An 18,055-nucleotide genomic window follows, 5' to 3' on the forward strand; every position below is an offset into this window, starting at 1 on the left:
ATGTTCTCACTTAGCTTTAACTTTCAAATAAGGGGAGAGGGGAGGCAGAGGGGTAATGTGGTTGTTGTTTTAGAGTTTATATTTGTCTTTGTTCTGTTTTTTATTGGAGGGTCGTTTCTTAACACAAGGTAGAAAATGCGAAGCAGTCCCTGCGTACGTTGGGGAAACAAGGAATGCTGAGTCACAGAGAAAGAGTATCAGGAGAAACAATGACTAAGCAAAAACACTTTCTCTTTTCCACCATGGAAGAACTAAATGGAACTCAAAGGACAAAAGAAAAAAAACCGTATGACATCTGATTTTATGCCCCCTCAGAATAACAATATTAATTTGAGTTCAGAAATTAAAAATATGCCCATCATAGTAAAGGTGTATTAAAGTATGCCTTTGTATTCATTGCATTTTTATGCAAGTCTTCAATAGTTTAATGGATACAAATCCATATCACAGTCAGTCTAGTCTATTAGTGAACTTTCTTTCCATGCAGCACCAATTGTGCCCAAAACAGCCAGACAATCAGACAGTCTGAAAGCACAGTTGCTTAACATACCAAGTCTGTCTCCAGTTATTGTGTGCCTGTAATAAAAATAGACTCCGGCTTAGACTCCTCTACTAACAGAAATGTTTTATCAGATTTTGGGATAGCCAGATACATCATATGCTGGGAATCTAGACAGTAGTCAGTCGTCTGGCCGTCCAAGCCCGCCGGTTTCCTGCAGAAGCTCCTAGACGAGACCCTGGAAATCTCAGACTGCTTTGATGAGTCAAAGTCTGCTGGCGACCTGATGTAACAGCAGAGGAATTTACCTCAGCCACTCCTGGCCGTGTGCCCTACACAGCAGACTAAACAACAGACACAGGAACAGCCTGAAAAATGGTCGTTTATCGCCACCTGCTGGTTGCTAACGGTAATACATTGTGTTGGATTCATGGACCCTTTCAGAACTTACTTTTAGATGATCTATCAGGAAATGATCTGTGTTAAAATAATTTCCATATTTAATATGCAGACAGAATGTGTTTTTGCGTGAAAAAAATAAAAATAATAATAAAACATTAAACATTGCAGTAAAATAAATACACAAATAAATAAATTCTACTTAAGCTCTGGAGTCATTTTTGGGGATTTCCGTCTGGATTTGTTCCACCCAACTTAAAAGGGTTCCCATACCCACATATAGTGGTCAAAATACACAATTTTGGTGTCATTTTAATGGAAACCTTTTGAAGTTACATAGATCACTGCTAAAAGTGATCCCCCACCCACAAAAAGAGGTGCTTTTTTTTAAAAATTTTTATTTGGTAATACATTCGATTTTGAAAGTGTGTAACTTAGCACACAACTTGTAACTTAGCACCCTGCAGACAGGTTTGGCTGTTTACATAGATTCCAGAAAATACTGGACACATTTTTTTTTTTTTTTTGTCTGTATCATGATGTATGCAAGATTTATTAAATGGATGTGAAGGGAGAACTTCACAATCATGAAGACGGCCGATCACATACAGCTAACACATGAAAAGTCTAATCTAAAAGCAACATAGTAGAATACAAAAAAGTGTTCCCCTTAAATAAAGTTTCAAACACACAAATAAAAATTCACTGCACAATTTACTACTTTTACTTTTCTCATACAAAATTTGCAACTTCAAATGGCCTTAAAGGGTGAGACATTTCATCACACTATAGCCTCATGTTATACTTACAAAATAGAGTGTGTTTAATGTTAATGCTGCTGTAATGCAATGCCCCATAGACTTCCATTGTAGGTGCAATGCTAATAAATGTAATCTTGTGTTTGTTTTTTACAAGCTGAGGGATTAGTTGAAATGATTCTCTGTTGAAATTGAAAGCCTGTCACTGGAGTCTAATGGTATTTCATGCATTCTGACTTATTTACAAGGTTCTGAAAGTTTTTTTTTCTTCTCTCGAGTATGGCCCGTGTGAAGTCATAAAGGACAGAATTCCCCGGATGAGTGCATGTGCACGTCAACCAGAGCGAGGGCAAGATCCCACCCATCAATGAGATTTGTTCGGGTTAAGGGAACCATCGGCAGCGCTGTCATTTTGTTTTTAGACCAAGAAACCAACAGTGTCACTAAAGAAGTGTGTTTTTGGTTGTGAGGGAAAGATAACCTTCAGCTTCCTAAATAACAATTGTTTGTTCCCGGTCATGAGTCGAAACTGCTGGCGATGAGTGAAACTGAAACAAATATCTGTGTTTTGTTGGCAGTAAGTGAATATAATCTAAACAACATCTGCACTAAAATGGCCCCCACAGTCACCAGATCTCAACCCAATAGAGCATCTTTGGGATGTGGTGGAAGGGGAGCTTCGTGCCCTGGATGTGCATCCCACAAATCTCCATCAACTGCAAGATGCTATCCTATTAATATGGGCCAACATTTCTAAAGAATACTTTCAGCACCTTGTTGAATCAATGCCACATAGAATTAAGGCAGTTCTGAAGGCGAAAGGGGGTCAAACACAGTATTAGTATGGTGTTCCTAATAATCCTTTAGGTGAGTATGTATATATATATATATATATATATATATATATATATATATATATATATATATATATAATTCATTTTTGAAAGTGTGTAACTCAGGCCCTGTGTGAACCTCCAGACAGTTTGGGCTTTTTCCACTAGAAAATAGTGGGGGGAAAAAGTAATCAGATCAAATGGGTCTGAAGGGTTTTATGTAATGTCAAAGGGTTTCCTGTAAAATAACACCAACATTTTGAACCTAGACCACTGTATGTGTGTATGGGAGGCTTTTCAATTTGGGTAGGCCAAATCCAGACAGAAATGGCACGAGAGTAATTTAGTGTACATACATTACTTTGTGTAACAAAAAATGCCAAAGTGATGCATATCTCCAGAAAGAAGAGACTCTAAGATTTTAAATGGTACCACATAAGACATCATAGCTTTAAAATTGAAAGTATATACATGACAATGTCATTCCCGACCCTGTATAGGGTCCATGAAGTTTAAGTGGATATAGTGTGTGTGTGTGTGTGTGTGTGTGTGTGTGTGTGTGTGTGTGTGTGTTGTGCTCTTTAATCTTTAGCTCCACCCACTGCACACCTCCACCAGCTTGGCCTTTTTTGGAAAATAATCGGTACAGCGTTTCTATTTTTTTATAAATATGATAAAACAAAAGAATCTTTGGAGATATAAAGGATGCAATACTATTCTATAGGTACTCAAGATTAACATGAGATTAGCATAAACTCTGTGTGTTATGTAAACCAAACCTATACAGAAGCTTTCCAGAAGCTTTCCTATAGCTCATCCAGTAGAGCGTGGCACTAGCAACACCAAGGTCATGGGTTTGAATCCCAGGGGACGCAACGATTGACAAGAATGTAAAATATGTCATTTGAATGCAATGTAAGTAAAAGTGTCTTCCATAATGCATAAATGTAGAATCTGGAATATACCTTTAAATCTACATCTTTCCTCTCCTGCAGTGCAAAAGACATGACACATGGTTTGAGTGAGTAACACACTGCAGAGCAAGCTGAGTTGGGGCAGACTGGTACATCATTTACTATAGCATATACAGCAATTCCTGTTTTTGTTATTTTTCTGTTCTCAGATCAGAGTCCAAGAACATGTTTAATTAACATGGTGTGGGAGGAGGCACAGAGTACATACTGTAGATGCACCGGCATTCCGGAATACTCCTGAGCTTCCCAGCATCGCCGGGCAAACAGTAAAGACCATAAGCAGAGCTCAGTGTCTCAGCCAATCACAGTGCCTGAGCAACTGTACATGGCCAATCAGAGGATTTATCGCTCACAGCCAGTCAGCTGCCTCGGCACCTGATTGCATGAGTTCTAGAAAAAACATGGTATGTGAAACGCTGTACACAGTGTGCTTAAGTCAATGAGACATCAGATCAATTGTGAGTGTGGGTGTGTATGTTTGTGTTTACGCAGTGACAGGGATGTTCTCTAGATCAAGGCCAAACTTGTGTGTGGCTATTTACATCTCTGAGGAGCGGTTTTGTTTACATTTGTTTGGTACATGCTTTAGAGCCAGTAAACTGACTGAGATGGAATCTTTTTATTTTTGAGAGAATAATTCTGTCATATAATGCTTCCTTAAAATTATATCAACTCAAATTATTTCAACACAGAGTGTTACCATTTATGTTTGGTTGCTAATGCGTTTGGATTGTTTTTAAGCACACTGCAATGTGGTTGTTAGGGTCTTCTGGGTGGTTGCCAGGGGATTTCTTTCAGATCCAAAACAGCCCTTCCTCCAAGGGTCGGAATTTTGACTGCTTAGAAAATTCAAGCCAAATTATTAGAAGTATCATTTATGAGTTACATGTTGCATTTAAAAATTAGGTTTGAGGGTTAAAACCAAGTGGGGAAAATGCAAATGAGCTGCCACAGCTGCTCGAACAGAGCTTTTTCCACATTTCCACAACTGTGCCATTGTTTTCAAAGTCATTAGAAACATTTGCAGTATATCATCAAATTTCCACGTGTAAAAGCATTAATCTGTGGAGTTGAAAAGCTGCTGGTGGAATGCTGTTGGTGGCAGAAGCGCCTGTTTCCAGGTGGGGCTCCCCTGTGGTCGCAGCGTCTGGCGATTGTTTGCACAGATCAGTACTTGTCTGAGAGGAGGGAGCACACAACAGACATGGAGGAGTTTCCTGCATCCAGGCGAGGTTATTGTTGTGTGGATTAAAAGTTCAAAGATTTTCCAGACATACAGGGCTGAACATTCCAGATTGATATTTGAGTCCAGCGTCAGTTGGACATAGTCATGTGGTTCTTGTTGTATGTTCCCTCAGTGAAATATATATATATATATATATATTTTTGTAGATACTGATATCAAAATTCAGCGATGAGAAGTACCTTTCAAACATAAAAATTAAAATGGGACATTGCAACAGAACCCAAACTTAAAGGGTTACTTCAGCAATTAGTATATGGCTTTGAATCAGTAGAAGCCCTGGAGTATATTCAAATAAATGTGCTTTCCCCGCTCATATCCCCTGAGACAAGAGATTTGTGCATTTATTTCTGAAAAAATAAATGGAATGAATGGATTCCTCCTATGATCCAAACTGACGATAATTGACAAAATGAATTTCTATGAAAGTTAAGCTTGCAAAGGCATGAACTGAAACGGGCCAGACTGAACTCGCGTTGTGAATGTATGCCGCGAGTGTAGTCGCGATTACCTCAGCTCTCATCACGAGAGCTCATCAGCTTATTTATCTCACTCCTGCAGTTAGTGCTCAGAGCTGTGATACTCGCGCGGCGACTCACTCATTATATTGAACAGACACCTTCAGTTTTTAATTGTAGTGTCTTCTCCAACTCAGTCACAGTAATCCAGTAACGGTGGCTTTGGGAAAGGCCTCACAGGGCAGCAAAGCATTCTGGGAATTGTAGTCTTTCATCCTCATGAGACAAAAATACATTTTCTGCCTTTTCTCAGTCTAGAAGGCACTAAATTAAAAAAATAATTTCACATTTCTACTACATTGATGACCCAGTTTAAATACAGATCATCTTCCCAGCGCTGAAGTACCCCTTTAAAGGATTAGTTCACTTTTGAATGAAAAAGTACTGATAATTCACTCATCCAAGATGTTCGTATCTTTCTTTCTTCAGTTGAAAAGAAATGACATTATTTGAGGAAAACATTCGATTTTTCATTTCACATTAAAGACTTCTATGACAACCAAAATGTTAAAGGTCTAAATCAATGGAATTCCAACGGCTTAAGAGGCTCTGAGCGATCCCAGATGACGAATAGGGTCTTATCTAGCGAAAATATCCGTCATATAAAAAAATTACGAATTTTTTTTTAACCATAAATTGCTCACCCCCCCCCCCCCATACCCCCCCTCCCCCTTTCACAAAGTGCACATGCGAAGACTAATACAAATGTTCTTTGGTAAAAAAAAAAAAAAAAAAAGGTCAAGCAACGATGTTGGACGATTATGAAGTTGAAGATGGGGTGTTTTTTGGTAAAGGCTGTTTGTATTGGTCCTCGCACGTTTGCTTGGTACTTCCAGCTACTTTTAGCGTGATCTTTCCGACTTTCAGTCCGTGGCACAGATGGTTTCGATAGACCATATTCCTCGTATGGGATCATGCAGAGCCTTTGAAGCCATTCTAAGCCCTTTGAAACTGCATTGATTTGGACCTTCAGTATTTTGGTTGAAAAAAACCTTAAATGTTTTCCTCAAAAACACTATTTTCGACTGAAGAAAGAAAGACACCTTGGATTAGATGGGTGTCTAATATCAGGAGTGAAATATCAGGAATTTTTCGTTTTTGAAGTGAACTAATCCTTTAACTAAAATAAATGTGTCTTACCCTCCCCTAATAAATGGTTTAAAGAAATGACCAGCAACCTTGCCTCAGAAAAACTGACATAATGCAGTTAAAAGGGAAATTCTAATTTAGACTCCAAGTGGATCAGACAATATGGGATGATTGAACTACTCAGCTCTTTTGTATTGGACATGTCCTGTATATAATGCAGTTCTTGTATTCCAGCAAAACAACTACGTAATAACTCTAAGTAGCAAAGTTGAATTACACAATGAAAGGCTGTGAACTGTTATGTGATATTTTATTAGTATTGTTTATTTTATTGTAGTTTCGTTACAGACTGATGTCCAGAATTTTTTATTTATTTATTTATTTATTTATTTATTTATTTATTTATTTATTTATTTATTTATTTATTTATTTATTTATTTATTGCTCTGATGTTAAAACAAATGGCAATACATTTTTCTAAATACAAAAATAATACATGTGTCCTAAAATATCAATGAATTCAATATAATTAGGGATATCATCTTTCAAGATTTGGATACCTGATTTATATTTAGGAATTATCATAAATTATCTATAACACAGACTTCCGACTATTGTTGTATTGTGGCAAAATAAATAAATAAGTAAAAATATTAAATCAGATTTGAAATGAGAAAACCACAGCCTTAATGCATGAAGATGTGGGATACATTATAATGTGTTATCAGTCTATCTTTAAACAGATAAATAAAGAGTTATCTTACATCAGAAACATGTGTGTAGTGCTTTAAGTGAGTTTACAATACTGTAAAATGTTCTGTACAGTAAAATTCCATGTTTCAGACTTTAATTTTGAACATATAAACATCAAACAACTTACATACCCCAGCCTATAAAACATGTTAATCACCATGTGAAGGTCTCAGATAACTGCTGCGTGTTTTTTCAATGTTGCAATAAACGTTAACAGGATAACCCTCCAAAAAAAACAGGCTTGGCTCATATGTAGGATCATAAAACTGCACATGCTCCTTAACATGTACTCCAGATGAAAAGCATTTTGTGTGCACATTTACACAGGTTTTAGGCTGCTATAAATGTATGCAATCTGCGAGAAACAGTCTAAATACACTAGTTGTGGTTTAAAGGTGCTGTCAGTGAAAACTGGTTTGATAAATGGGCCTTAGGCCAAAAGCTATCACTCACTCAAGACAGGAAGTGAGGTCAAGTTTTATCTTTGACGTCAACAGACATCTCCAGGGAAAGGGAAAAACTAATTACAAATGACCAGCGGTCAGTGCTGCTGACATGTTCCAGTGATACCTTGCCCTGCACAGAACAGATTAAATGGAGGTGAAATGGCTGTTTGTTTTCAAGAGAGTGTGTATAGCCTAAATGTGTATTTCACATTTGGCTCAGGGACAAAGCACCCAGACGGAGGAGGCACGTCGCATCTTGATAGTCACATGACCATAGACGTCCAGCTCCGTGAGAAGTAGGCCAGGGGATTACAGACGCATTTGCAGAGACATCATTCTAGAACAAACAGGCCACATACGCAGCCAATGCAACAAGAATGTTTACAACTGAAAAGTAAAGAATGAAGCAGAGAAGTTTGATAGTGACCCACAACTTTAGAAGAGTAATGAGCAGCAGCATTTCCAGGTAGCATTAATAAAACATCTGTTACATCTGTATGTGTTCAGCTCTATTACGCAAAATAAAAAATTAAAAAATTAAAAATTAAAAAAATAAACACTTCCACACACACCAATCACACCAGCTGTAAATGTTGATTTGTTGCTCGTTGTGGTGGAACTTCATTGGTTGTCATCTGTTTTATTGGTAAATAAGTTTTTACAAATGTGACCTTTGCATTTAAGGAAAAAGTACATTAAAATATCTTTATACTATGGGGACTGTTGAATGCTTGAATTTGATTGGCTGGCAAATGTTCAAATGTATGCATTTATTTTCAGGGAAATGCACAGGTAAAGTAGTTCTAGGCAGGTCTTGACAGCATTACAGTTCCATATCATTTTGTCAAATTATTAAGGTTATTACTGCCTACATCAGCAAAAGAACCAAACCCACAAAGGCACTGAACCAGCAAATACACGATATTGCCAAAAGTATTGGTACACCCCTCTAAGTCATTGAATTCAACCACACAGTGCACAGAAGTCGCCAACTCAATAACTACAGACCTCCAAACTTTGTCTGGGCTTCAGATTAGCTCAAGAATGGTGTGTAAAAAGCTTCATGAAATGTTTCCTTGGCAGGGCAGCTGCATCCAAGCCAAGTGCAATGCAAAGCGTCAGATGCAGTGGTGTAAACACGCAGCCACTGGACTCTAGAGCAGTGGAGACGTGTTTTCTGAAGTGACAAATAACGCTTCTCTGTCTGGCAATCCGATGGATGAGTCTGGCTTTGGCGGTTGCCATTAGACCGGTACTTGCCTGACTGCATTGTGCCAACTGTAATGTTTGTTGGAGGGGGGGTTATGGTGTGGGTTGTTTTTGAGGAGTTTGCCTTGGCCCCTTAGTTCCAGTGAAATTAACTATTAATGCTTTAGCATACCAAGGCATTTTGTACAATTTCATGCTCACAACTTTGTGGGAACAGTCTGGGGATGGCCCCCTCAATGACTGCACACCAGTGCAAAAAGCAAGATCCACAAAGACATGGATGAGCGAGTTTGGTGTGGAGAAACTTGACTGGCCTGCAAAGAATCCTGACTTCGAGCCGATAGAACAGTGAGCCAGGCCTTCTCGTCCAACATCAGTGCCTGCACACAACAGCGTTTTTCCCCCAGCCAAACACAGAATTTTCGTTGTTGGACGCTAGAGGGCGCTATTACACACCTTCTGAATGAGTACAGAATCTCCTGATCAAAACCAAGCCTGAAGTATTCCTCTCAGACACTGAAACTTTCTACATTTCCATAACTGTTTATTTCACACCAACATAATTAATTGTTCTGCATCTGTGAGGCTTTTGATATCGCGACTGTACTTCCTGCTCTCTACTGCGCAACTCCGGTCCCGAAATCTCTACTGCACGGACTCAGTCCCAAGATGTCAGCGCCGTGCAGGCCGCCTGAAAGCTTCAAATCTGGCAAGCGGAAATGGATGATGTCGAGTCGTCCATATTTCTTTACGATCTATGATTAAAACAAAATGTGATGCAATAAAACAAGCGATCTTATGTAAGCAGATGCAAACATAAAATAGCATGATCATCAACATTAAAATGTTGATTAAACATGTCTAATGTTACTGAATAAAATGTGGACCAGAACAAGCTACAGGACTGCAAGCATTAGGGGTGTTGATGGACTCGATCTACTCCATCTGTGTTTGATCATCGCTCTGAATCTGATCTGGATGTAGTATTTGACAAAAACATGATTTTCTCAGTTTTTTGCTCAAAATGTTGCTGTTGTTTAAAAGCAGATGGTCTGCTGTTTCTTTTTATACATGGCATGCTCAGATATTCATATAACAGAATATTCTATGGGCCATTACATTTTTTTGTGAAAATGATAAAAAACCCTGGCAGTGGCTGGGTACTTTTTTTTGTCTTTTTTTTTTTAATGCTGGGGGTAAAGAGTTAAGCAAAAAACCTGACAAATGTCTTCAAATCAAGCACATAATTAGCAAATAATATAATAATCTGACACTTTGAATGCATGCGAGTATTACAGTTTTTAAAATTGCTTAGACACTAAAACTGGTACGTAAGGTCCAAAAAGTGAAAAATGTATTTAGATATTTAAAAAATGTTCATCATGATTGCCATGGTTAAAGCATTTGAATTAAAACAATATTTAGGCAAAATATTCTTTTTGTGTAAGATGTGTATAAGTCAATATATTTTGTGTATAAAATAAGTTTATATATTTTGTGTATAAGTCAACTTTCAAGTCTCTTTCCATTTAATGTTGCATGCAGCATTTTATGAAGTGTTTGACTATTTTTGCGTAGACCCTCAGCCTAGCCTTGTTCAGATGACATGGTCTTTGCGTCATGAAGGCCTGGATCAACATGGACTAAACGAACAAGCTGCTGCTCACAGCCTTTGGTTTATCAATGTCATACATCTAGACAGCATATATTCGAGCCAATGAGCACAAACAGTTCTTTTCCAGATGTTGTCTTATAATCAATACTGACACACAAAAGGGTCATGAACACAGCTTGGTAAGTGCTTTCTGTAACTAAACTTTGGAAGGAACAAAGAACTAGCAGTGAATTAGCCTACAGCACAAAGAGGAAAAAACTGCAGCTTAACAATGAATTTACAGTTAAGGAAAACTGCTGCTCATTAAAAAGCAATAAAAAAGAGAACATTCAAAAAAGACATTTTAGGATAAAAATCAAACACAGAATGACAAGTAAGGGATAATGTACACCCAGCCGGTTGTTATCGCAGAATAAACCCAGACAGAGTGATCAGTGATTGCATCACTCTGAAGGGGTTTATTCTGCGATAACAACCGGCTGGGTGTACATTATCCCGCTTATTACACGGCTACTATTCTCAAATAAATAATTATTAGACACAAAATATCGTCTTGAGATTAAATATTTTATTAGTTCTTACGCAAAGCTTCCGCGAAGAAAAACAGTTCCAAACTGCTTTAAGCCATTATCTATTGCTGCTATGTTGAAAATGAATGCTGAAAGGGTTAGTTCACCCAAAAATGAAACCAAGCCTATGATTTATTCACCCTCAAGTCATTATAGGTGTATATGACATTCTTCTTTCAGACAAATACAATCGGAGTTATATTTAAAAAGTCCAGGCTAACGTTAATCCAAGCAGTAGTTGTAGTTGTGTTTGAAGTCCATAAAAAATGCAGCTGTCCGTCAAATAACGTGCTCCACACGACTCCGATGGGTTAATAGAGCCTTCTGATTCGAATCGATGCGTTTGTGTAAGAAAAATATCTATATTAAAAACATTATAAAGGAAACCTGCCTTGAAGTCTTCCATTGTAACCCACAGCTGTTTAAGCCACAAGATGGTGCCAGCGTTAAGCACAGAAGTAGTACCGGTCAAGTAACTCGTAGTACCCGTATGAGCGGGTGTTATCTGGAAATAACGTACCGCTGGAATGCGCGATTGACCAATCAGAATCAAGTATTTCACAGAGCCGTGTAATAATGATAAATAATTAATTCAGAAAATCCACACAAAAACTATTCTCGTCACTTCATAAAAGTAGAACCTGAGATGGACTTTTTTACATCTTTAGTGCCTTTTATGGGTCTTGAGAGAGGAAATGACATTGGTGTCAATGTAGCCTGTCTGAGCCATCGGATTTCAACACAAATATCTTCATTTGTGTTCCAAAGATGAACGGAGGTCTTACGGGTGTTAAAAACATGAAGGTGAGTAATTATTGACCGATTTTATTTTTTATTTTTTGGGTGAACTAACCCTTTAAGAGCATAGGGACCCTTTTAGACTGTGCACTGGGGGCACCGACCATGCATATTTCCCGTCGTAAAACTTGCAAAAGGGGATTCGCCACTGCCACTAAGTGCACTTACGCTGTGCACTTTAGACAATGCACTTGGGTCATTAAAATAGGGCTCAAACTGATTTGTTTATTGTGTATTTTTTTGTCTCTATAATGTAAAAAAAAAGACAAGTATTGTTAATCTCTCACATCATTGGGTCCTTTTTGCTTTGGTGAGTAAAAAAATGTGTTCCCTACCTAAACTTATAGCTTCTGTAACAAAAACTGTGTGTAAGCGCAATCGTCTGTGTCGTCAAATTGAGCCATAGTGACCTATTATAAGTTTAGTACAAGAGAGAAGGCATGTCCTGACTAACCACAAATCTGCTTCACAAAGTGGGTTCGGTCAATAAAGCTCGACAGAGACTACAGGAGTGGAAGGCTTTTGTGACCATCCCAAGGCTGCATTGAGAAGAAAAGAGACGAGGGTCAGCCCTCACAGGGTCCGGAAAGCAGATGGATCCTGTATAATTACATCTGATTAAGGTAACTGAACACACTGGGGTAACTGAAATGGGATCTACTGGTTCGTGTCACTTCATGAGGTACATCCCAGTTTGTGTACTTATGCACTATTCTATGCCATTTTGTAGTTAAACACATAGCAAATTTTAAAAAGCATAAGTGCCTGTCAAATACCCAGATGATGCACATACTTAACTGATAAAAAGTGGAATGTTGGACACTTAATGCAACACCTGTCGCAGCTTTAAAACCGGAGGGAGAAGGGCTGACTACAATGTTGCATGACAAAATAACCATATCAAAATCCTACACTAGACTATTGACCACATAGTGCATAGATTAAGTGCATAGTGTACATAGTATGTCATTTACAGCAGTGGTTCTCAAACCTGTCCTGGGGACCCCTCACCATTGCACATTTTGTATGTCTCCCTCATTAGACACACCCAATTCAAGTCTTGCAGTCTCTACTAATGAGCTGATGAGTTGAATCAGGTGTGTCAGATGAGGGAGACATGAAAAAAGTGCACCGGTGGGGGGGTCCCCAGGACAGGTTTGAGAACCACTGATTTACAACACAACTCTCTCATTTCAAACAATCGTCACTGGCGCCATCTTGTGTAGCAGTGATCAATTGCAATGAGATGACTCAGGAATGTGGTGTAAAGTTGCATAGTGTAAACCAGTCAATCGTAAATCACAAATACGATTAAAAATATGAAGCAAGGCTGGTGAACATTTTTTTTTCTATTTGAATATATTTAAAATGTAACATATTTATGTGATTAAAGCTGAGTTCAGAAATCATTCTTATATGATGATTTGATGCTCTAAGAAACATTTATTATTGTCAATGTTGAAAACAGTTGTGTAATTTTTTTTTAGGATTCTTTGATGAATAGAAAATTCAAAATTTTTGTAACAGTGTACTACCATTCAGAACTTTTTTTGGAGGGGGGGGGGATAAAGAAATTAATACATTTATTTAGCAAGGATGCATTCAATTGATCAAAAGTGACAGTAAAGACATTTATAATGTTACAAAATATTCTATTTAAAATAAATTCTGTTCTTTCTGTTCTTTAAGAATCCTGCAAAAAACATTTACACAGCTGTTTTCAACATTGATTTTAATAAGAAATGTTTCTTGAGCAGCAAATCATCATAATGTATGATGATTTCTGAAGGATAATGTGACACTGAAGTTTTTACAGAAGTTTTTGATCTGTAAGATTTTGTATGTTTTTAGAAGAAGTCTCTTATGCTCACACGAGACTTCTTCTAAAAGCATAAACATCTTACAGATCAAAAACTTTTAAACGTATAGAAATCGAAGAAATGTGTTATATTACAGTAGATGTTTTACCAGTGTTCTTTTCTGAGGTTCTCGAGATGGACTTGCTGGATAACTGCTAGCAAAGGACTTGGGACTGTGCACGTTTACCAGCTAGACCAGCACAAACCAGCATAAACCAGACTGGAGGGAAGAGGGCAGCATCCGGGCCTGAGGCTGCTCGTTCAGCCCTGAGTGAACCAGAAATGTAATCCATTTAGAGGCTCAGAGATCTGCTGTGTCATGCTAACACGTAGCCAATGCACAAGGGATCAAACATGTACATTTATGCATGTTATGCTCTTTTATGCAATAAACAGAGTTTTTTGCAAGTTTAAATAATCCATTATCATCAAGTGTTCTGAGGCCACCAACCTTTGTGTGAGAAAAAGTTTTTCTGGTTACAAGAGCTTGTTTGCACGATGGATAAATACAAAGGAGATGCAGGCAGCTTTAAATAAGTAGCCCCTTTCACACAGCAATACCAGTAAATTACCGTAAAAGTAAACAAGCAACAGCATTCATGTTTTTCTACCGGTAAGAGACCATTTACACATCAAAATACCATTAAATTTTGTGATGTCAGTAGACATCTGAGTCATAATGGTACACAGGTGTAAACAATAGGCTTGTTTGAGATGAGCAAAATCTGCGCAGAACCGATCACCGGTGATCAGCGCGAGATGCATGCCGGTTAGAAATGTGTCCGAGGGCGGTCCGCCTTGCTCTGATGTCATGCTGACGTAGGCCTATGTCAAAAATCTCTCGCGATGGCGAGGCGGATGTGTCGGATTCTGCAGTCGAGCGCAGTTGCTCTCCACCGACTGCGCGGACCAAAAGCACGATGGGAAACGACTTGCTGACGACACAGCTTAAGCCTAGTTCAGACTGCACGATTTTCAAACTCGTCGGGTCACTGCTCTATTCACACTGCATGACTATCTGGGGTATCATTCAGTCACTGCTGTGTTCACACTGCACGATGGTTTGACGACAGAGGAGTTCACACTGCATGACTGAACAAGAGGAAGAATCGCCGACAACTCTCTCTCTCTCCGGTGCTCAAACTACGTTTCCCAAACACACGTGCGATGTGACAAGTAAACAACGCGAGATCACACGTGCGTCAGACCGGAGTTCTCGCGCGAGACTTGGAATTGTTATTAAAAATGACAAACTGCACAAAGTTTGCTTCAAATTGTATGTGCGCTGATTTGTGGAGAAAAAGAAAAAAGATTATGGCGGAAGAAATTGTTGGAGAGACAGAGGGAGCCAGGATTTTGTTCTGCAAAGACAGTTTGAGGTAAATAAATAATTATTTAATGTGCTGCTGCTGTGGCTGGATGTGCAAATGTTTGGGCTTTGTTTCTGTTTGATAGAATTGTAAATATATCTATTAAAATACTGAAATTCTGCGTTATAACTCCTCCCTGAACCTCCTGCGGCCCTGTATCTCACTCTCTCATTGGCTGTCGGTGTAATTTTCAGTCAGAACGCTGTTCACACAGCAGGAGTTTGAATCGCCGACAGGTCCAGATATTAAGCATGCCAAATATCTCACAGGCGTCGGCGACTCGTCGGCGATTCTCTCTGATCGCGTCTTTGATAATTCATACTGCGTGATTGTCACTCGCGTGCACGAGCACCGATTTGCCTGTGATCTCGGGCATTTGTCGGCGATTTCACAAAACCTGTCGGCGACTCAAAATCGGGGCAAAAATCGGGCAGTGTGAACACAGCAGTGACTGAATGATACCCCCAGATAGTCATGCAGTGTGAATAGAGCAGTGACCTGACGAGTTTGAAAATCGTGCAGTCTGAACTAGGCTTTAATGCTTATTGGTTTAAACAACTGTGATGTTAAGGTTTTTTTTTTTTTAATATTTAATTTTAAAACTCTGATATCAAGTTTTTATGTGTATAAATTATGTGTGCATATTCTCAAACTCTCAGACAGTGCGATCTTTCTGTGGGTTATGTGATTGTTGTCATATTAATAAAATATATAAAAACATGTGTGTAATTAAAGTAAAAATGCTTGATAAACAGGCCTTTTGAAAGGAAATAAATAACAAAAACTTTGGGTGTCTTGTTCATAATATTTATGTTCATATAAAAGCAACAGAACTTAAATTACATCCAGTTTATCAGCAACAGAGCGCACGAGTGTGAATCCCGCGATATCCGCAACTGATCTCGCAGGTGTCTGATTCACTACGAGAAGAGAGAACTGTCCGGCTTGCCTGCTCTTTTTTCACTCCTCCCCTCACTGCAGCCGCCTAGTCTCGCCTTTATTTCAGGCGAGGCAAGGCGCATCTCAAACAAGCCTACACTCTAAAAAATAATTCAGTGGCTTATTAAATATTACAGTAATAATTAACTTTATTAACTTAATAAAATCTCTCAATATCATTTACTTGATGGTTTTAGTTAAACATACCAAAATAATTGACTAAAAATCCAACAGTTAATTTTGTCTAAAATGTATAGTTATATTTAAGTTTTTTTCACTAAAATAATTTAGTATTCAAATAACCAATTATTTATTTTAAATATACTTAATACATTTGTGAAATTTATTTCAAAATATTTGAGAATGGAGAATTAAACCGATATGTTTTAAGAACCACAAATATTACTTAATTAAAATCAAGATTATTAATATTTAACACACACTGAAGAAATTGAGTAAGTTTACTCGATTAAAGCAATGCACCCCTCCCCCACCCTCTGTCGTGACGTCAGCTCGACGGTTGAGTGAGTGGATATTTGAATTCTCCTCAGTCACCAGAGCAGTTTCTTCTTCTCAGCGTCGCAGAATTGGGGCATTTCCTCTGTGAAATTCAGGTTTGTATGTTTTGTTTTATCTATATAATCATTACTGTGCTAAAAGGCATTTTATTTAATTCAAAACAACATCTAGGGACGCAGTGTGAGTCACCTTAAGTTAACGTGTGGCGTTGGTCTTTAAAACGCCTGCTGTGTTGCTCAAAACACACAACTTTATTCGTAAAGATAATGAATATAATGAATTTGGATGATAAAATCTTATTTAAACTGGGCACTGTTTGTTTATTGTCAGGTTATGGAGTCTGGCGCCTCGCAGCATCTTTCAGCTACAAAACCGGTCTCAAGTTCAAAGTCCACCCGCAGACCGTTAGTCCATCTCAGGCTCGAGAAACAGCGCTGATACGGTGGAATGGTATAACAGACCGGTTGATTACACTTGAATTACTTTTAAATGTTTCATTTTTACTTCTAAAATGTCTGTTACATGAGTTTAAATGTTGTAAAATAACTGTTATTGTTTACATGTCAAACAGTAATATATGCTGTAACGTTATTGCTGTACTCGTAGACAATAAAGGCCATGTCATGTAAATGTTATATGTGTGTTTGTGTGGACTGTGGAGTATTTTACAAAGGTTTAGAGGAAATTAAAGTTAAACTATACAAGTTAGTTCATATTAGTCATAAATATTGGTTTTTAAAATGCTTTTTACCCAATTTTTTCTACTCAATTGAATTTGTTAATGTAACAAATGCCGTTACTCAGATCTACTTAAATTTTTTACTTACATTTACTCAGTTCATATGGTGTCTATAATTGATTTCACTGCTTTAAAATTTACTCAATTTTTTTAGTGTAAAAATGTTTCACCAAAAAAATTGAGTAAATCATAGTATTAGTTTTTAGAGTGTAATAAATAACTTTATTAACTTAATAAAATCTCTCAATATCATTTACTTGATGGTTTTAGTTAAACATACCAAAATAATTGACTAAAAATCCAACAGTTAATTTTTTCTAAAATGTATAGTTATATTTAAGTTTTTTTCACCAAAATAATTTAGTATTCAAAAAACCAATTATTTATTTTAAATATACTTAATACATTTGTGAAATTTATTACAAAATATTTGAGAATGGAGAATTAAACCGATCTGTTTCAAGAACCACAAATATTACTTAATTAAAATCAAGATTATTGATATTTAACTTACTCTGAAGAAATTGATTAAGTTTACTCGATTAAAACAATGAGCCCCTCCCCCACCCTCTGACATGACGTCAGCTCGACGGTTGAGTGAGTGGATATTTGAATTCTCCTCAGTCACCAGAGCAGTTTCTTCTTCTCAGCGTCGCAGAATTACGGCATTTCCTCTGTGAAATTCAGGTTTGTGTCTGTTTTTTTTTAAATCTATATAATCATTACTGTGCTTAAAGGCATTTTATTTAATTCAAAACAACATACAGGGACAGTGTGAGTCACCTTAAGTTAACGTGTGGCGTTGGTCTTTGAAACGCCTGCTGTGTTGCTCAAAACACACAACTTTATTTCCTAAAGATAATGAATATAATGAATTTGAATGATAAAATCTTATTAAAACTGGGCATTGTTTGTTTATTGTCAGG

The sequence above is a fragment of the Pseudorasbora parva genome, chromosome 22 (assembly GCF_024679245.1).
Source record: "Pseudorasbora parva isolate DD20220531a chromosome 22, ASM2467924v1, whole genome shotgun sequence".
Classification (NCBI taxonomy): Eukaryota; Metazoa; Chordata; class Actinopteri; order Cypriniformes; family Gobionidae; genus Pseudorasbora; species Pseudorasbora parva.